The following is a 21910-nucleotide window of genomic DNA, read 5'->3' as shown; positions in this document are numbered from 1 at the left end:
CATTGCACTCAGGAATAAAAACTAGTAATATTCAAGTATTATATACAAGGCTATTTGAGAAAGTTGGGGAAAATAATGTAGCAAGAAAAGCACTTAGCTACAAGATATGGAGAAAAAAATAGAAAAGAATAAGAGATAAGATGACATCAAACACAAATTTTGTCATATTTGAGACAGGGTATCAGAGGGGCACATTTTCTAGAGAATTCTCCCAGAAGGCTTGCGCTGACACGGACCAGGTTTGCACCTCTGTGCATTGATTCAGGCTGAGTATTATTATTAGAGCAAGGAACCTGTAAAACTCAGCTCCTGACTCCGTGTAGCCTCTCCTTAGCAGGGCAAGGTCCTAGTGAGAAATGATACTGAATGCCAGGGAAAGCTAAGCCCAGTGCAAGATTGTATTAAACTGGACTACACAAATTAGAATACTCCTTTCACTTAGACTTTGCTCTGGGAAGCTTAAATTGCTCTCTTTGTGTTGATTTCTAAGTCCTTTTTACATGGTAATTACTAGTCTTTGAGAGCTTCCTCACGATCTGGTATAATAATTTTCCAGAATCATTGTGTATATTTTCTACCCAAACATGGAATCAGCCTATACCTAAGAAATAATATGTCAAGAAACAATCTGGGCACTGAGCAATGCTCATTGCTACTGGCTTGCGTTTTTTGTTTGTTTTTTGTTTGTTTGGGTTTTTGCTACAGGCTTGGTTATTGTTTCCATGCCCCTTCAGTGATATATATATTAAAAAGGCGAAGGGGAAGGAGGAGGAAGGGGAGGAAAGAAAAAAAAATACCTCTTGACTTTATATTGACAATTCTTTTTTTTTAAGATTTTATTTATTTATTTGAGAGAGAGAGAGAGCACAAGCAGGGGCGGGGGAAGTGCAGAGGGATGAGGGAGAAGCAGACTCCCCACTGAGCAGGGAGCCAACAAGGGGCTCCATCCCAGGACCCTGGCATCATGACCTGAGCCTAAGGCAGCCGCTTAAACGACTGAGCCACCCAGGCGCCCTATATTGACAATTCCGATTCAAGTTCAGTACCACCAGATTTTTTAATTACTTTTCTATTATATATGTATGCATCTCCTTTATGATGAGAAATCTGAATCTCAAGGACGCAAGAAATGATAGAATGACAGTATCTATTAATTATTCATTTATCCCATACCACACACACAATAGTCTCAGAAAAACAACACTTGGATTTCAGAATTTACTACGTCTGATGAAATGAAAACCAATTCCTGCTGACCTCAGAGGAAGTGAAGCCAGAGAGAAAAACAATAAAAGGGAGTACCTTTGCCCACAATGTGTAAATTCTATGACATTTACTCTCTTAACAAAGCCCATCCTGTTTTCTGAAATGCTGAGTTAAGTTATTCAGACCAATGCTCCTGGCAAAAGCTCACTTTTTAAATGGGATAAAAATAAAAAACAAACATTTATTGATCATATATATATATATATACACACATATATATATATCAAGAATCAAAGAATCAAAGAACTGACATGGTAGTAGTAAGGATTTACTAAGACTACAATGAAGGAAAATCAGGATCCCAGAGGTACAAGTAAAGATAAAAGCTTCTTTCACTCTCAGAGCATTTATCCATCCTAAATATTTTGGGTTTTTGTTTTGCTGGCCTTCTGGAAATTGAAAGAAAGAAGTCAAACCCAGAGATGACATAAAATAAAGTCTAATAGGAATTCACCCCATAATATTCTAGACTACAAAGGGCTGCACCCTTATACACACCAGTCCTGGCACAAAATTGCAGTCAGTTAAACTCTTCTCCATCTCCTTTATTTTTTAGGAAGTTTCAAGTCTTGAATTTGATTTGGAGTTGTCTTAAAGTAGTGGTACCTCCAAGCACCTGGAATCAAATGTAAATTCTTTCTGGAAAAATCCAAATTTCTATTAGACCTCAGATAACTTATCCAATACATTTTTTAAATTCAAGATTAAGTCAAAGATAACCAGATACATAAAGAAGGGATAGCCAGTGGAAATTATGGACTACAGAAATATAGACTATGGTCTATAGACTATCATAGTTTTACAAAGACTTCAAATCTTGGAATTTATAAATTCACTATGTTTAAACTTTTGTTTAACAATTAACATCTGAAGAAAAGGAGAAACTATCAAGAGAGTCATCATTTTATAATTTGAAGTATAAAACAGATTTTTAAAGGATCAGATGGAACTTTGAGATATAAGAAATAAAATCACCAAAATTTAAAACTTAACAGATGGGTTTAACAGCAGATTTGACACAGACAAAAAATAAATGAACTAGAAAAAAAAAAATAAAACTATCCACAATGAAGGATGGAGTGTCAGTTTGCTGGTGCAGAAGAAAAGGTAAGAGACATAAAGAATAAAGAAGACTGCACATGCTTAATTAAAGTCTTAGCAGGTAAAAAGAGAAATCGTGCCAAAGCAGCATTTGAAATTTCAGAACTGCTAAAATTATTCAGAACTGTTAAAATTCAGAATAGTTAAAATTTCAGAACTGATGAAAAACACTGTTCCACAGAGTCAAGAAGCCCAGTGAATCCAAAGCAAGATAAATTTATAGTGCTACATGCATACATTAGAGAAGAGAAAAAGTTTCAAATCAATAATCGAGGTCTTCACCTCAAAACCCAAAGAAGAGTAAAATTAACCAAAAGCATGCAGAAGGAAGGAAATAATAAAAATTAAAACAAAAATAATGACATTGGAAAGAGAAAAAGAATAGAGAAAATCAAAGAAGCAAAGACCTGGTTCTTTGAAAAGATCAAAAAAAAAAAAAAACTGGCAAATCTCTAGCAAGATTGACAAAGAAAGAAGAGAGAAGACATGAATTACCGATATTAAGAACGAACAAAGACTATCACTACGGATCCTCCGGATATCTAAAGCCTAATAAGGGAACACTACCAACAGCTGTACACACATAAATCTGACAACTTAGATGAAATGAACCAATTTCTCAACAAACACAAGCTACCACAACTCAGCCAACACAAAATAAGTCATTTGAATAACCCTGTATTTATTAAGAAAATTGAATCTGTAAATAAAAAAAACGTTCCCATAAAAGAAATTTCTAGACCAAGAGGATTTCACAGAAATTTCTACAAACCACTTAAAGAAGAATTACCACCAATTGTATACAGTCTCTTCCCCATCAGAACAGAACATCTGCCAGTGCATTTTCTTTAGCCAGTATCACTCTGATACCAAAACCAGACAAAGAGAATCCAAAAAAGAAAAGTACAGATCAATCTCCCTGATCAATACAAATGCAAAAGTCCTTGACAAAATATTAGTATAGATAACTCTCAAAACTCAACAAGAAAAAAGTAAACATTCCAATTAAACACAGGCAAAGACATGCAGAGACATTTTGTTGAAGAAGATAGACAGAGGGCAGATAAGCACATGAAAAGATGTTCAACATCATTAACCACTGAGGAAATGCAAATTAAAACCACAGTGGGGTATGCCTACATACCTTTGAGAATGACTAAAATTAAAAAAAAAAATAACAGTACAACAAATGATGGTGAGGATGTAGAGAAACTGAATCATTCACACATTGTTGGTGGGAATGTAAAATGACACATCCACTCTGAAAAACAGTTTGACAGTTTCTTAAAAACGGAAACATGTAGCTGTCCTACGAACCAGCAATTACATTCCTGAGCATGTCTCCCAGAGAAATAAAGACATGTTCACACACACAAACCTATACATAAAGGTTCATAGAAGCTGTTTACCAGATAGCCAAAAACTGGGAACCGTCTAGTTGCCCTTCAGTGCATGAATGGCTAAGCCAACCGTGGCATTCGCACACCATGGAAGACCACTGAGCCAGAAAAACAAACGAGCAATTGAGACATACAACACCTTGGATGAATCTCCAGAGAACGATGTTGAGTGAAAAAAGCCAAGCCCAAAGTCAGCTTATATATTGAATGATTCCATTTATGTAACATTCTGGAAATGACAAAAATAAACATGGATAAGAAGTGGGTGGTTTCCGCGGATTAAATGAGGAGATGGGTACAGCTATAAAAAGGCAGCACAGGTGATCCTAATGGTGATGGAATTGTTCTGTATCTTGACTGTATCAATGACAATTTCCTGGTTATACTTTGTACTCTAGCTTTGCAAGAAGTTATCGAGGAAAACTGGGCAAAGGACACACAGGATCTATCGATATAATCACCACGTGAGTCTACAGTCATCTCAGAATAAAAAGGTTAAATTTAATAAATTGGTAAAACTTACTGTCTTTAAAAAGTGCTCATTTTTAAGAAGTTTTAAATAAAGCCTGGAACTAAAATTCCCTAGGGCATCAACAATGGAGTGGGAGAATGCCCCGCGTGTCTATTGTGTAATAAACTTCCTCAAAATTCAGCACCCTTAAAAAGAGTCCTTTTATCTTACTCAGGATTCTCTGGGATAGGACCTCAGGAGAAGCTCAGCTGGGGGCTTTGTCTCTGATCCATGCGCCATTTCCTGAAGTGGCTAGGGCTAGAGTCTCCACTTCAGATGCTTCCTTCCCTTACTTCTCGGTGCCTCGATGCACCTTGCGCTCTGGCTGCACACTATGTCCCCTCCTCCAGGGCCTCTCCACACAGCCAGGTCTTCTCACGGATTAATGGTCTCGGGCTAGTTACACTTCCATGGTGGCTGGCTTCGAGGAGACAGGAACAGAAGCTCTTAGACCAGTAAGAGCTACACCTGGGACAGGCATGTGTGTCACTTCTGCCATATTCTATTGGTCAAAGTTATCATAGAGCCTTCCTACCCAGATTCAAGGTGGTGGAGAAAAAGACTCCAATTCTTGATGCAATGGGAGATAACATTGTGGTGATCCTTGGGAAATACAATCTGCCCCAAAGGGAAGTGCAGAATTTATAAGGGCAGAAAAAGTTGATATATGCATTAATAAGTCAAGGATAACCCCTAGGGGCATAGAATGAAAATCATATAACTTTCACCGATGCAGAAGGAAAAACTGAACGGAGAAAACTTGATCCAACAGAAAGCAGAAAATAAAAGTTAGAAGCAAAGCGAAAGCATAATGAGAGGAGAGCAAAAACAAATCCACATTTATCAGTAATTACAATAAGTACAAATTAAAGTTGAAAGTCCTCAAATCTAGTGCTATGTTATTTTCAAGAGATACAAATTTAATACATAAAGGTTGATAATCAAGAGTAAAAGAAAAAACAAGAGTAAAAGAAATATTTATCAGGCAAAAATTACCAAAAGAAAATTAGTACTTATTAATATCATAAAAGAAACTATTATGAAAACTATTTAAAAAAACAAAATGAAACATTTTATACTGAGAAAGAGAACAAAACCACAGAAGATCTGAGATGTATAAGATATAGGATATAGCCCCGTTTTGGTCAGGATAGACTAGTCTGTGTTGAATAACAAACATCCCTAAAATTTCGGTAGCTCAACACAGCAAAAATTTATTTTTCCTTCTCATCACGTATCCAACGTGAGTTTGTGAGGAGCTCTGTTCCAGCAGACTGGGGAGACATGTCTGTTATTTTGTCTATCATGTATAGTATGTGTTGTTCCAGAAAGGATTTAAGAGCACTTAAAGAGATTCACAAACTACAGCCAGATATCAGAAAATAAGTGGAAAAGACATATGATAGCTTCCTAAATAACAGAAACCAATTATAGCACAGCAACATCTTTCTCAAACATTCAGGGTCGAGGAAAAGTCCCCATAAAGCCCTCCGCCTAAAATCTCCCTTAGCGAACAATCCCACTTCATCTGCTCTTTGGTGGCCATCTAAGAAGACCACATGTCAAAATGCGGTGGTCAAAGTACTCCTACATTTTTTAGTGAAAGGAACTCCTTCTAACGCATTTCACTCTTTGGCATACATAGGGATAATTTAAAATAAAACATTAAGATGCCAGCCAGTCCATGAACCTATCTTATCTTTTGTAATAGAGTGTGTTTTCCAAAGATGGCCACACCACCATGTCTCCCATCCCACAGTGTTATTTACAATGGGACATTTGACTCTGGGACCTCTGAACATACTTCCACTGATTGGATGCATTGGAAGTGATGTTACATGACTTCCAAGACTAGATCATAAAAGGCAATACAGCTTCTGCAGGCCTTTCTCTTTAGGGACATGTGACTTGGAAGCCTGAGCTGATCTATATAGAAGTGGGCTATCTAGAAGCTGTCATGTGGAGAGACGATCTAGGGATAGAGGCCAATGCTCAGGGAGCCCCAAATGACCTAACTCCCAGCTGTTCTTATCTTCCCAGCCCAGGCATCAGACATCACAGTGAGTAAGATTTCAGCGGAATCCAGCTCAGTCTTCAAGCTGCCCAGCAGGGAGAGATGAGCGGTCTTGCCAACCTTGCCAAGTTGCAGACTTGTGAGCAAAACAATGTTATTAATGTAAGCCGCTAAGTTTTGGGATAGTTTTGTTATGCAGCAGTTGATAACAAATGGAATTTTGTACTTACTTAAAGGATTACCTTTCGGAAGCAGAGAGATAGGAGGTGGAGAAGGGGAGTATGAGGTGGAATCCAGAATGGGTGTTTGGGGTATGAATATGCGAATTATGACAGACCCAAAGCTGACAGATACTACGATGAATGACTTAAATTTGGTAAACCTCAAGGCAGACTCTGCTGGAGTTACCATGGCTGGAGGAAGCAGAGGACAACACCTGCAAGTAGAGATTGCTCTCTATCAGCCAGAAAGTTCGGACAGGGATGCCAGATCTAGGGCTGGAGACATGCAGGCAAACCCACCAGGGTCTCTGATGACTGTGCCCAGCTCCGTTCATAGTCACTGTCACAACCGGGACTCTCTCCTGTACGGTCTACAGCCCTGCGGTGAGCTCATACTGTGCTTATTACTGCCTCCTGCTTTGAGTAGATGGAAATGCACCCCTCTCTTCTAGATCTCTCTACCTCTTGACCACTCGCCTGGATTCAATTCTCCCTCCATTCATCACCTGATTTTACCCTGAATGATGTGTACATTCTTCTTGTCTGTCTAGGCCACAATTCTTACTGTTACTTAGCTCATATGATTGGATTCTATATATCTCTTAACCTCGGCCAGTCACATTACTAAAGTCATGGTAATAACTGTACCACATTTTCTTAATTCTTTGCCTATTTTAGATGGTTGAGCTGTTTCAAATCATGCATTTTTTTATAAATGACTGAGGATGAACGTCCTTAAATATAAATGCTTGTCTCCTTTCCTTTTTCCTTAGATAAATTTGCTAGAATTTGGAATTACTGGATCAAAAGCTGAATACTGTGACATCCATAGATTTAGATCTCAACCCTCAGAAAGATGCTAACAATATTTACGTCCATCCCCCACCATGATGCCTCAGTCTACTTTGCTGCTACAAGCAACCCCATCCTGGGAAATCAAATCTCCCTCACAGAGACCTCTTTAAAAGAAAAAAAAAAAAAGGATTTTATTTATTTATTTGTCAGAGAGAAAGAGAGAGAGTGGCAGAGGGAGAAGCAGATTCCTGGCTGAGCAAGGAGACTGATGTGGGACTCAATCCCAGGACCCTGGGACCGTGACCTGAGATGCTTAACCGACTGAGCCACCCAGGCATCCCTCACAGAGACCTCTTACAAAAATTCAGTCAGCCTTGAGCTCCTTAGGTAAAAATATGATGTCAAGGTCTTTTTATTTTTTTTATTTTTTTTAAAGATTTTATTTATTTATTTGAGAGAGAATGAGATAGAGAGAGAGAGAGCATGAGAGGGGGGAGGGTCAGAGGGAGAAGCAGACTCCCTGCTGAGCAGGGAGCCCGATGCGGGACTCGATCCCGGGACTCCAGGATCATGACCTGAGCCGAAGGCAGTCGCTCAACCGAGCCACCCAGGTGCCCGATGTCAAGGTCTTTTTAAAGGAACAATCCAGAAATTTGAAATGTATGAAAGATAAAACAAGAAAGTCAAGGAAGAAAACAGTGCTAAAGATTAACATGAAAATATGCTTAGTCTCATAAACAATGATGGGAGTGTAAAGCAAAACAATGGGATCTATTATCATGGCAAAGTCCTAAGACTGAAAATGTCCAGCATTAATGAGGATATGGGGAAACACCTTGACAGAAATCTTTAATGGAGTTAAAATTATTATTTCAGTAAACTTATTACTTATTAGTAATGGCCAGTATTAATTTTTGAAGTGTTAAAAATAGAATTAGTTTTCAGATTATCTGGAGGGTGATCTGAAAATATCAAAAATTTGAATATATACCCTTGATCTCACAACTCTACTTCCAGAGTTTATTCTAAGAAGATAACCAGACAAGTGTGGAAAAATGTGTTTACCAACAAGGGTGTTCATTACAACATTATTTATCATTATAGGAACTGGAGACAATCTAGAGTCCAACAATAGTGATTTTGTTAATTTCATTATGCAATATACATACAAAGTTTTACAAAGGTACTAAGAAAATCTTCCGGGAAGATTTGTTATTTTCTGGTCACAGGTCAATGTCATGTGGCAATATAAACATTTTCTACAAGCTTTTTTTCCTTTTCACAAATTCCGTATGTACTGACTTGAAAATATGCCCAATACATCATATAAGAAAAGGATGTTAAAGAAAAAAACTTATATCACATTCTTTCTTTCTTCCTTCCTTTCTTGTTTCTTTCTGTGAGGCATACTCTGCGGTTATAAACCTCAAACCTACTAGTAGTTACCTCCGGAAGAAAATACTGTGTTAGAGATTTCTATACACTGACGAGTTGCTGTTTTGTTGTGTTTCTTTTTTCCATGAACTTTCAGACTTTTTATATTCAGCAAATATATCAAAGACATATCCATTTATTAAACAAAGCATTTCTTATTGATTTACTCATTAAACAAAAAGCCAATGAAGGCATGACTTCTGCCAGGCTCTCTCCTGGACAATGAAGCACAAGATGAGTAAGAAGTTCTTGGAAACTAGGAGGAAAAACAAAGAATTGTAATGATACATGACCTTGCTGGCTTTACATATATGTTAATGAATGATGCTTTGTGAATGAAATGTAAACTCCATTTGGAACCCCATGGAATTCTGAGGTCCCTCACCAGCTGAGGTCTTTATGGACAGAATCTGCTATCCTAAAGTTTTTCGGTAAGAGGCTGAGAGTGGAGAAAAGAAGAGAAAGGATGAGCCATCCTTTCTGGTGTTCAGGAACCCTGAATCCCAGGTCTCTGGCCTTAGGCCAGGACAAGTGCACTTTTAGAGACTGTGACAGTTTCCCAGGCTGAGGTGGACGCACTCGGAGGCAGGTCTGATGACTTCCTTTGAAGTAGAAAGCACTCTCTTCTTCCTGGAAGATTTGTTATTTTCTGGACCCAGTTAGGTCAATGTCACATGGAAGTATAAACACTTTCTACTAGCTTTTTTTCCTTTCCACAGACTCTATGCAACTGACACACAGATTGTCTCCTATGTACATCAAAGCACCGAATCATAAGCTGTTTACTAGAAGAAGGAAATTGAAGCTTTCCAGAACTTGCCTGCAGAGAATCTTCATTATGATGGAAGCAGACCAAGACTGGCCACACTTCCAAGGCCTCAGGGAATGGCAGCTACCCCCCGCCACAGTGACACAGGAGAAGGCAGCTGGACAGAGGAGAGCAGCTACAAGGCTCAGGCAGGCCTGGCTTCAGACTTGAAAGGCACAAACATGCATTTTTAAATTCAAAGACATCTCTCAGTCTGCCTCTCATCCATTGCACACTGATGCCATGTGAGCAGTTTCCCCCGATTTTAGAAGGCAGTACTACACACACACAGAGAACTTTGTTTTGACTTTATTTTTCTGGCATTAAGAGGGCTTACTGGGGTGCCTGGGTGACTCAGTCGGTTAAGCATCTGCCTTCAACTCAGGTCCTGAGATCGAGTCTTGCATCCGGCTCCCTGCTCAGCGGGGAGTCTCCTTCTCCCTCTGCCTTTCTGTGTGCTCTCTCTCTCTTAAATAAGTAAGTAAGTAAATAAATAAATAAATAAATCTTTTTTAAAAAGAGGGCTTCCTTCCTTCTAGAAACTAAATTATTGCCATGTTGCTAATTACTATAATTTCTGAGCCCCAGCCAGCTTTGCAGGATTTAAAACAATGTGTGCTGCTCATTGCAGATTCTCTCAGAGCTTAGCCTAACCCGCTTTATGTGCCAAAGGACTCATAAAATCCTAAAAGAAGCCCAAAATGTAAGAGTATCCAGAGCAGTGAACAGTATCTCAGATAGCCCTTTCTTCCTTATGTAAATCTGGTAGTGAATTCCTTGCCTTGCTCAAATGTGTCTATAGATTCTTGCTGGACTTGGAGGATGGAGGCCCCTGCCTCCCCCAGATCAATGAGCCAGATGCTGACTCAGCCGTTGGCCAGGCCCATCCCCGACCTGAGAACCTGAGGATAGCCAGCCACCAATAAACAGGTTTTGCACTGACTGAAGCTACTCCATCAATCCGTTGATCCAGCTCATACTTATTTGGTATATTTGATAAGGAAAATCTGTGTCCTAAGATGGCCGACCGAGCCAGCGAGAGAGTCCCAGTCCTTGCCCGGGGGCTCTTCTGGGTTCTTCTCCCTGCTCTGCTTCCCGCGCACACCAATCCAGGTCCTTCTCCCTGCCCCGCTTCGCACATGCGCCTAAAGTGCCCGGTATGCAGAAGTAGAAGTGTATAAATTGCCCCCTGTGTTTGTGCTCAGGGCTCAGGCCTTTGGCGACCACTCCTCTGAGCCCGCAGGCGTCAAATAAACCTCCTATCCTCCAAGATCTCTGGGTGCCGCTTGTTTCTTCCGTGGGGCGAGCCAGTCCAGCTTCCGTAACATACTCACTGTGCCCATAGTACTGAGCATAGAAGAAAAAAAAACAGCACTTCTTGGAATTTGGCCCATGTGAAGACAGGTAAGATCTGTATGCAAATACTTCCAGAAGAGTTCCAAAAAGAATGTGGTGGGTTCTACAATGGAGTTCATTTTAAAAACACTAAGGTTTGCTCAAGCAAGAACAAGTCACGGCACCCTGAAGTTTCCTTAATTAATCATAAATGTCAGTTTTGTTTGTTTGTTTGCTGGTAAGGGCAACTGCTTTATTCACTGATATATCCTTAGTATAACACAGAAATTTGCTAATTGAAAGGAAGAAAGGAAAAGAGGGAAGGAATAAGGAGAAAGATTAAGAGAGAACAGAGGGGAGGAAGGCAGCATCCATAGCAGTTGAAAGCTTCATATCTATAGACTGCCAGGATTAAACCCCAACGCCTGTGAAGTACACTTATGTGACCTCAGGCAACTTACTTAACCTCTCTGTGCTTTTGTTTCTTTGTCCTGAAAATAGGGGAAATAATAATACCACCTACCTCACTGAGTTGAACAAAACCTTGAGTTAATATTTGTGGGTTTAGAACAATGTCTGGACAGAATAAGCACTGAATATATTACATTTTTAAAACCACGAAGAAAAGAAATATACATTGGGGAAAAATTAAGAAATGATTTTGAGAGCTGTTTGGGGCTTACAATGCATAGATCTGGGCCATTGTTTTGATGCTTTGTGTTCAGAGCAAAGAATAGAGAGTCAAGGCAGAGAGGCCGAAACAACGAGAGCAAGGAATGGGAATCCCAGACCTCCAGCCAGATTGTGCCTGCCAGGAGGGGAACAAGTTCATGGGCACAGCCCCATCCAAGAAATCTCCTGTGTGTGAGTGTGTGTGTGTGTGTGTGTGTGTGTGTGTGTGTGGAAAGCACTCTCACACACCCCTACACTCACACACCCCTACACTGCCATGAACTTTCTTTTTTTTTTTTAAAGACTTTATTTATTTATTTGAGAGAGAGAGAATGAGAGATAGGACGAGAGGGAAGAGGGTCAGAGGGAGAAGCAGACTCCCTGCTGAGCAGGGAGCCCGATGTGGGACTCGATCCTGGGACTCCAGGATCATGACCTGAGCCGAAGGCAGTCGCTTAACCAACTGAGCCACCCAGGCGCCCCTGCCATGAACTTTCAAGATGCGTATAGTCCTCCTTCATTTGACCTGGAATTCCTTGGGCATAGGGATTGCTTTTTTCACACTATATTCCCACTCACTTGGCTGTATGACCTTGGCCCAGTTGCTTGGCCGTTCTGTGGCTCGGTTCCCTGATAAGTTTAAAGGTGAAAGTGACAAAGCTGTCTAACAGTCCTGTTAGACGTGATAAATGGGACAAGGTTTAAAATGTGCTTTGTGCAATGCCCAGCACGTTGTAAACCCTCGGTGACCATTGGCTCATATTATTATAAAAGCCAAGCATATGTTTGTGAAACCAAACAAGGTAATGGTATAAAAAATGTATAGCTGAACTGGAATCAGAGAGCATCCGTGCATCCACAGGTAGAGGGATGTGCGTTTGGCTAAGAAAAAATGTAAAAAAAAAAAAAAACACGTAGCAGCCAAACAAGAATGAAAGCTACAGTCACATCCCAGAGAGATTTCAAAAATATAATATAATGCTGAAAGGAAAATAAGAAACAGAAAAGTTTTTATGGCACAATACCATTTATGTTTAAAAAATTAAAATATTAAAAGATATAAACAAGCACATGGCACATTTCTTGAGGCTAGAAATATAGAAATATAGAAATACATGTTTGGAAGGTAGAGGGGAAGAAAATGCATGAAATATGTGGAACTGCTGAACTAAGCAAGGAAAGTTGAAAGAAGGGGCTTTGCAAATGTGATTCAATTAAGGATCTTGGGCTGGGGAGAGTAACCTGGACGATCTGGGTGGGCCCTCAGTCCAATTACAAGTGTCTTTAGAAAAGGAGGCGGAGGGAGATTTGACACACACAAAGAGAGGGTGATATGAAGATGGAGCAGAAAGAGATTTGAAACTGCTGATGTTGAAGATTGGAGTGATGTGGCCACAGCCAAGGAATGCCAAGAACCACCAGAGGCTGGAAAAGGCTCCATAAAGCCTCTAGAGAGATTGTGGCCCGACAGCATCTTGATTCCCACCCAGTGATATTGATTTCGGACTTCCAGCCTCCGGAACCAGGATAGAATCAATTCCTGTTGTTTTAAGCCACTAAGTTTGTGCTCATTTGTTACAGCTGCCACAGGAAACGAGCAATGAAGAGGGAAAGTAAAAAGATAAAGAAGTGGCTTTACATGGATGTATGATTACAGATTGCTGTGAACGGAGGCAGATAGGCCACTAAATTCCGTTCACTCGGTTCTAAAAGAACAAGGAAACAAACAAAACATTGGCAATGGCCACATAAAAATGCCATTGTTAACTATATTCCAAAATGTATTTAAACATTCCTCTTGAGATGTCCTTAGGTAGTTCTAGAGGTCTCCTTTAAAACTTCTTCAACATAGATGGAGCAGCTAATGCATTGGATTCGAAGTGAGCAAAGACATAAGCAGACATGTCATAAAAGAGGAAATGCCACAGAATAGCAAACATGGAAGATTGCTCAGCCTCCAGGCAGTGCAGTTTAAAACAATAATGACATTTCATATTTTTGCCCATCAAAATGACAGATTTCTTTATTCACTGTAAGTTTTACATTTTCCCTCACACTTTATTTTTAGCCTCCTTTTCCCCCACTTAGCAATTTATCTTCTAAACATGCCTTTGAATGAAATGAGTAAAATAAATACTGAAAAAAAATGTGACAAAATTGGCAGTATCCCCCACTGCTGACGGCTGTGTCATTAGAGGAAGAAATCTGGCAATGTGGAGAGCCTTAAAATTTTTCAAAGACTTTGATCTTCACTTCGGTTTTACTTCTGATGTTTTCTAAGGAGGTGAGCCTGGTTGAGGAAGCACAGCGTTCATTACAGAACCTAAAATAACAAGCATGAACATGACATAATAGCTTAGAATAGGGTCCGTAAATGATGGCCCGTGGGCCCGACGTGGCCTATGGCTTGTTTTCGTAAAGTTCTGTTGGAACTCAGTGTCTTGTGGCTGCCTTTGTACTATTCTCGCAGTGCTGAGTAGTTGTGAAGAGATACATGTCTCACAAACCAAAAACATTTACTGGCTGGCCCTTTATAGAAAGAGTATGCTCATTCCTAGTTCAGATTTGGCGATTGGGTTAAACTACGCCCCATGTGCTTCCTGGACTGTTTTGCAGCCCTTGAGAAAAATGTTCATGGGGAGTTTATAAAAATAATAAAAAAGGAAAAATGTTTCATGCTATGAGAAGACAAGAGGATACAGAATAATAGGAACTATATAGTTATAATTATGTAATCATGATAGTTACAATCATTTAAAAAAAGACTGCAGGGAAGTATGACGAAATGTTAATAATATTCGTTATCTTCAAGCGATGGATAATACATATGATTTTAATTTTGTACTCTCTCTCCTTCTGTGTTTTTCTTCAATGTATGTTAATTCAATTATTCAGTGTATATTAATGAACATACTTCACCTTAAAGTATAAAAACAAATATCAATTAAAAAATTGAAACTAATATTGAGTCTCCAGTGCACTAGATCTTACAGACTCTTAAACTTACAATTATGTATCATCATTAGTATCTTCTCCTAGCACTTCTGGCCCCCTAAAGAGAACTCCTACCCACCAGAGTTACAGATTTTATTTCCCCATTCAAATTTATACGACAGGAAGGGACGTTCTCCATTTTCACCCTCTTCTGGTGGGTGGACACATGTCTGCCTCATTTTTGGACCACGTCCTGTTCTATAAGAAAAAAGGTAAAAAGGGGCGGGGATTTCTAGAGAAGGGAAAGAAATACGTAGAATCCTGCTAAGGGATGTTAATCATACTGACAGCAAATCTGGACCTCCACATCCCTTTTCCTTCATTCCTTTATTGTCTGCTTGTGACTTGACACCACTTCTGAGGGAAAACCAGATGAACTGAAATAAATGAATGACAACATAGGCCAGAGAAGGAAGAAGCAGAAGTGAGACTTCAAGGGTCGGCAGACAAGGGAGGGGATGGGGCAACAAGAGCAGATGACTCCTTCCTTCCTTCTGTGGTGGACTCCATGTGGATTAAAGCTGCCACAGGAGAGAAGCAGAGATCTGCTTCTCATCCCCCTCTGGGTGTGTGTATGCGAACTTCGTTCAAAACCGAAGTAAAACTTCTCCCCACCCATCGGAAAAATGTTAAGGGATTAGCTAAAGGATTTTGCTTAATTCAAAGCCGTCATGCCTGAAGAGCACAGCGAGGAGGACAGAAGTGAGAACGAAGTTCAACTAAAAAGGGGAGCTCAGCCAAAGTAGCTTCACTTCCCATAATCACTTCCCATTATCTGTAAGGCCTGGAAAAATGGCAGCATTAAGCTTTCTGAACTGATTGGTGAGTACAGTTCCCCAGCGTTTGGGGGATGAAGGGTCGGGGTGCCAATTCGGTTCCACTTAGACACAAGTCATTCCAGATACCCAGGCAGCCCCAGGCTCTCATTCCTCCACCCGCTCAGCCTGCGTGCACACTCTCCCTGAGCCAGACGGCTGGGGGATGGACAGCACGTAAGAGCGAGCAGGAGAAAGCGATGGCCACACATCCATCAGCCACCAATTTGGCACTTACTAATCACATCCCATCTCTTAGCCCCATGAACAGATGAAACTTAATTTCCTTCCGTGGAGTCAATAGCTGCCTCTAAGAGCATCACTCGCTCTCTTTGCATCTCTCTTCCTTCATGAAAAATTTCCCAAACTACAAAGTGGGGCCTAGAAAGGAAGCCTGACCTGGAGGGACTCCGTTCATTTCTTCAGCAAATGTTTATGGAGCACCAACTAGGTGCCCAGCACAGTTCTAGGCTTTGGTGCTATAGCAGAGAGAAAATAAAGATCCCCACACTTGTGGGACTTAGATTCAAACAGGGGCGGGGGACACTAGGGAACAAAGGTAATAAGTAAATGATGTTGGAAGATATTAAGTGATGTGGACAAAAAGAAAGTAGGAGAGGGTCAGGGGGAATTGGGAGTGGATGTGGAAGGGTCTGTCCGCGCCATTAAATAGGATGGTCAGGACAAGCCTTATTAAATAGGTGAGCAAAGACTTGAAGAAGCTGAGGGAGTTAGGAAAGTAGCAGCCCTCCCACTAGGAGTTGATACCTTTTCAGATATTCCTCCCGGGACCTTCACAACAGAGCAGTCGGTGTGCGATCAAGTCTGGCTTCTTTTCCCAAAAACTAAGTCAAGCCCAAAGGGAAAATAATCACTACAGTGCAGGCTTGAGCAGGGACTTCCTTTTCTTTACCACTGGATTTCTAGAGCCTGGCACATAGAAATCACTCGATTAATCTTTATTGAGTGAATGACTAAATGATTACCTGCTACTTATAAATTATGCAGAGTTCGAGACACAGTGCTGAAGGACATTGGAGCAATGCTTCAAATAGGTTGTGCTGATTTCCTGAACTGACCCTCACCCCCCTGCTGTGCTCAGCAGGAGTTCTGGGAACATTTCTCCTGGTGACAGCAGCTGTTTTATCTCGGGGGGTGTCCATAGCTTTGTTCTCTCTCTCTTTTTTTTTTAAGATTTTATTTATTTATTTGACAGAGACACAGCGAGAGAGGGAACACAGGCAGGGTGAGAGGCAGAGGGAGAAGCAGGCTTCCCGCTGAGCAGGGAGCCCGATGCGGGGCTCGATCCCAGGACCCTGGAATCATGACCCGAGCCGAAGGCAGACGCTTAACGACTGAGCCACCCAGGCGCCCTGACAGTTTTGTTCTCTTTAAATCAACTTATGAACTACCTATTTTATGTTAGCCAGGACTACCTATTTTATGTTAGCCAGGACTACCTATTTTATGTTAGCCAGGACTAGGTCCTAGAGTGATGGAAGTTAGGTCGTGTGTGGTAGTAGGCAGCCTCTAGGATGGTCCTAATGATCCCTGCCTTCTGATAGTCATGCCCTATGTAAGCCTGTCCTTTAAGTGTGGGTGGGATCTAGTGACTGCCTCATCGCTAAACAAATACAATATGGCAAAAGGGATGGGGTATCACTTGCAAGATTACATTACAAAAAGACTGTAACTTCAGTCTGCTCACCATCTCTCACTCTCTCTTTCTCTCTCTCTAGCCCTTGCTTTGGGAGAAGCAACCTGCCATGTTGTGTATGGCCCCACGGAGAGGTCTATGTGGCAAGGAAAGGATGTCTCTGACCAACAATTGCCTGCAAAGACTTGAGGTTGCCCCCCTCCAAGTGAGTGAGCTTCGAAGCAGATGCTTTTTATAGTTGAGCTTTGAGAAGACCAGGGCCCCAGCAACACCTTGACTGCAGTCTCTGAGAAGCCCTGACATGGAGGACTCAGCTAAGCTGTGCCTGGCTTCTTGACTTTCAGAAACTATGATAGGGGAGAGCCTGGGTGGCTCAGTCAGTTAAGCATCTGCCTTTGGCTCAGCTCAGGTCATGATCCCAGGATCCTGGGATCAAGCCACACATCAGGCTCCTCGCTCAGCGGAGAACCTGCTTCTCCCTCTCCCACTGCCTGCCACTCCCCCGCTTGTGCTTTCTCTCTGTCTCTCTCTCTGTCAAATAAATAAATGAAATCTTAAATAAAAAAAAAAAAGAAAGAAACTGTGATAGGATAAATGTTTGTTATTTTAAGCCACTGAGTTTGGGGATTATTTGTTATGCAGCAGTAGATAACTAATACACATGATCTACCCTCAAAACAAAATATGGTGAGTGGCACATGAGTGATAAAAACAAAATATTTGGGGTCTAGGGGGGTTCACAGGAATAAGAAATAGGTGATGGCAGATTATAATGACATCAATTTTCATAGCTCTTTACACTTTACTGGGTGCTTCCACAACTGTCTCATCTGATCTTTACAATTAGCCTAAGGATGATACTTACCCAACATTAAATATTAACTGATCTAGTCATTCAGTAAAAATTTTAAGTGTCAAATATGCACCTGTGATCAGTACAAAGGAAACCTATATAAGACATAGTTAGTGTCCTCAGAGAACCCAGAACAGTTTAATACATTAAATAAACAATAAATAGATCAATAGACCTTGCGATCCAATATATTAGAGACCATAAAGAGGTATGCACAGAATACTCGATAACTCAAAGATGGGAATGATGAACTCTTCCAGAGGGCCTAAAAAATACTCAAAAATTGATTTTTTTTTTCTAGCCTTATTGTGGTATATTTGGCAAATAAAAATTGTATATTTTTAAGGTATACAATGGGATATTTTGATATATGTAGACATTGTGAAATGATTACCATAATCAAGCTAATTAGCATATCTGTCACTTCACATAGTTTCCACTTGTTTGTATGGTGAGAATGCTTCAGCTAGATCCCCTTTTAGCAAATTTTAAGTATGCAGTACAGTATTGTTAATTATAGTTATAATCTAATGTCATGCCAGACATTAGATCTCTGGAAGGATTAGTTGGAAGTTTACCAGATTCTTGGATCCCAGAAAGGATGGGCAGGGAGGGAGAGAAGAGCATCTCAGGCAAATGAGGATGGGGCCGCGTGCAATGGCATGGAATTTGAAACTGTATAGTCTCTTACAGAAGATGATGGTTCCACCTGGCTTTCTGCCTGTGGACGCCACTGAGTAAGCATCGTTAAAGTCTCCCCTCCCGGGGCGCCTGGGTGGCTCAGTTGTTGAGCGTCTGCCTTCGGCTCAGGTGATGATCCCAGGGTCCTGGGATCGAGTCCCGCATCAGGCTCCTTGCTCAGCAGGAGACCTGCTTCTCCCTCTCCCACTCCCCCTGCTTGTGTTCCTGCTCTCGCTGTGTCTCTCTCTGTCAAATAAATAAATAAAATCTAAAAAAAAAAAGTCTCCCCTCCCACTGCGGTCATGTCTAAGTCAGAGTTTCCTAAAGAGCCTGAACAGCTACAGAAGCTCTTCATCAGAGGTTTGAGCTTGGAAACAACTGATGAGAGTCTGAGGAGCCATTTTGAGCAATGGGAACACTTACGGATGTGTGGTAATGAGAGATCAAAACACCAAGCGCTCCAGAGGCTTTGGGTTTGTCACGTATGCCACTGTGGAGGAGGTGGATGCAGCCATGAACGCAAGGCCACACAAGGTGGACAGAAGAGTTGTGGAACCAAAGAGGGCTGTCTCAAGAGAAGATTCTCAAAGACCTGGTGCCCACTTAACTGTGAAAAAGATTTGTGTGGGTGGCATTAAAGAAGACACTGAAGAACATCATCTAAGAGATTATTTTGAACAGTCTGGGAAAATTGAAGTGATCGAGATCATGACTGACCGAGGCAGTGGCAAAAAGAGAGGTTTTGCTTTTGTAACATTTGATGACCATGACTCTGTAGACAAGATTGTCATTCAAAAATACCATACTGTGAATGGCCACAACTGTGAGGTAAGGAAAGCCCTATCTAAGCAGGAGATGGCTAGTGCTTCATCCAGCCAAAGAGGTCGAAGTGGTTCTGGAAACTTTGGTGGTGGTCGTGGAGGTGGTTTTGGTGGGAATGACAACTTTGGTCGTGGAGGGAACTTCAGTGGTCGAGGTGGCTCTGGTGGCAGTCGAGGTGGTGGTGGATATGGTGGCCGTGGGGATCGCTATAACGGACTTGGTCATGATGGAAGCAGCTTTGGAGGTGGCGGAAGCTGTAATGATTTTGGCCATTACAACAATCAATCCTCAAATTTTGGACCCATGAGAGGAGGAAATTTTAGAGGCAGAAGCTCTGGCCCCTATGGTGGTGGAGGCCAATACTTTGCCAAACCACGGAACCAAGGTGGCTATGGTGGTTCCAGCAGCAGCAGGAGCTATGGCAGTGGCAGAAGGTTTTAATTACTGCCAGGAAACAAAGCTTAGCAGGAGCGGAGAGCCAGAGAAGTGACAGGGAAGCCACAGGTTACAACAGATTTGTGAACTCGGCCAAGCACAGTGGTGGCAGGGCCTAGCTGCTGCAAAGAAGACATGTTTTAGACAATACTCATGTGTATGGGCAAAAAACTCGAGGACTGTATTTGTGACTAGTTGTAAAAGAGGTTATTTTAGGGTGCCTGGGTGGCTCAGTTGGTTAAGCAACTGCCTTCGGCTCAGGTCATGATCCTGGAATCCCAGGATCGAGTCCTGCATCGGGCTCCCTGCTCAGCAGGGAGTCTGCTTCTCCCTCTGACCTTCCTCCCTCTCATGCTCTCTACCATTCTCTCTCTCTCTCTCTCTCACTAAATAAATAAAAATCTTAAAAAAAAACAAAACAGGTTATTTTAGTTTCTGTTCTGTGGAAAGTGTAAAGCATTCCAACAAAGGGTTTTAATGTAGATTTTTTTTTCCCCACCCATGCTGTTGATTGCTAAATGTAATAGTCTGATCATGACGCTGAATAAATATGTCTTTAAAAAAAAAAAAGAAGAAGAAGATGATGATGATTCCTCCTGGACAGGGAGTGGGGTGCATATAAAGAACAAAGTGGCAAACGAAAAAGCTGCCTTTCCGACTCAACTCTCTTGGCCTATATGCTATGCTTTTGCCATGATGTCACACTCTCTTTTCTAATCTTTCTCAGCCTCATTTCCTGATTTCTCTTACTCCTTCATGAGATCTGATGGTCATTATAGATCATTGGAGAATAAATCAGAAGCCAGGAAGGGGCTCAGTCCAAAGTGACAAATAAATTAGGGAGTGAACTGATGTTCTGAAGGCGGATAAAGATGTGGCAGAGAGAGAGAGGGGAAGAGAGGGAAGGATGAAAAGGGACATATGTAGCTTGAGGGAAGAGCAGGATTAAAGAAAAAAATTGTCGAGAAGTGTGGGGGAAATTAGAGAATTTTTGTAGTTAGATTGTACAGAGCCAAATCAGAAGGAAAGATTTACATATGATATATTGGGTGAAGACAAGTAAAAGCTAAAGGTTTTAAGAGAATAAATAGATTCTCTAAAATGATAAACCAACATACCTCCTGATATGATATAGTAAGAAAGGTAATTCACCTCTGTGGTGGTCTTCCCCCAAACCTATAAACCCATTCTAATCATTTGTTACAAATTTGTCTGACAAATTGAGGAACATTCTACAAAATGCCGGACTGGTACTCTTCAAGAATGATCACAATCAGCCCCTTTTTGTTTTGTTTTGTTTTTTAAGATATATTTATTTATATATTTGAGAGAGAGCAGGATGAGGGGCAGAGAGAGAGGGAGAGAAGGAATCTCCAGCAGGCTCCCTCCTGAGCACAGAGCTGCTCATGGGGCTGAATCCCACAACCCTGAGATCATGAACCCAGCTGAAATCAGAGTCAGACGCTTAACCAACTGAGCCACCCAGGTACCCCGGTCACAATCAGTCTTTGAGAAACTGTCACAAACCAGAGGAGACTAAGGAGACATGATGATTGAACATAATATGATATCCTCAGTGGGAGACTAGAACAGAAAAAGGGCATTAGTGGAAAAGCTAAGGAAATCTGAATAAAGTGTGAAGTTTAGTTCATAGCAACATACCAATGTAGGTTTCTCAGTTCTGATAAATGGATCTGGGTAATGCAGGATGCTAACATTAGAGGAAACTGAATCTGGTGGGAGCATACAAGAACTTACCGTATCATCTTTGCAATTTGTATGTAATCTAAAACTATTCCCAGATAAAAAGTTTATTTTTGAAAATGATAGGCCAGTAGTGAAGTCTAGATTATGGCTTATATGAACTAATTTTTCACTTGGCCTCACCATTTACAAATCAACTTTTACAACCCTGTATACACAATCTCTTGAGTGCATTCCTTAAGGAAAGGTACAATTCTCTGAGAAATTTGCAAGACAGTCTTAAATTAAGTGTTACATCAAAAGCAGGTTTGGCACAGGAGAATATAGGCACTTAGAATAGTCTCAGGTAAACAGTTAGTAAAAGAGAATAAGGAAGTATTGAGAGACCGGAT

General features: G+C 41.0%; 1 protein-coding gene and 1 long non-coding RNA gene across 2 annotated transcripts in view; one reads left to right on the top strand and one right to left on the bottom strand.

Moving 5' to 3' along the window:
- Nucleotides 1-17315, top strand: part of RNF150 (ring finger protein 150) — a 290525-nt gene extending 273210 nt beyond the window's left edge. The window contains exon 8 of the mRNA XM_027599127.1: nt 17106-17315. The gene's annotated coding sequence lies outside the window, so the exon portion shown is untranslated. The remainder of the gene's footprint in view (nt 1-17105) is intronic.
- LOC113924841 overlaps nt 1-21910 on the bottom strand; it is a 59495-nt gene that overhangs the window by 12050 nt on the left and 25535 nt on the right. The window lies entirely within an intron of this gene.

The sequence above is a fragment of the Zalophus californianus genome, chromosome 2, assembly GCF_009762305.2.
Source record: "Zalophus californianus isolate mZalCal1 chromosome 2, mZalCal1.pri.v2, whole genome shotgun sequence".
Lineage (NCBI taxonomy): Eukaryota > Metazoa > Chordata > Mammalia > Carnivora > Otariidae > Zalophus > Zalophus californianus.
The sequence above is the reverse complement of the archived record's forward strand: the minus strand, read 5'-3'. Positions and strand labels throughout refer to the sequence as shown.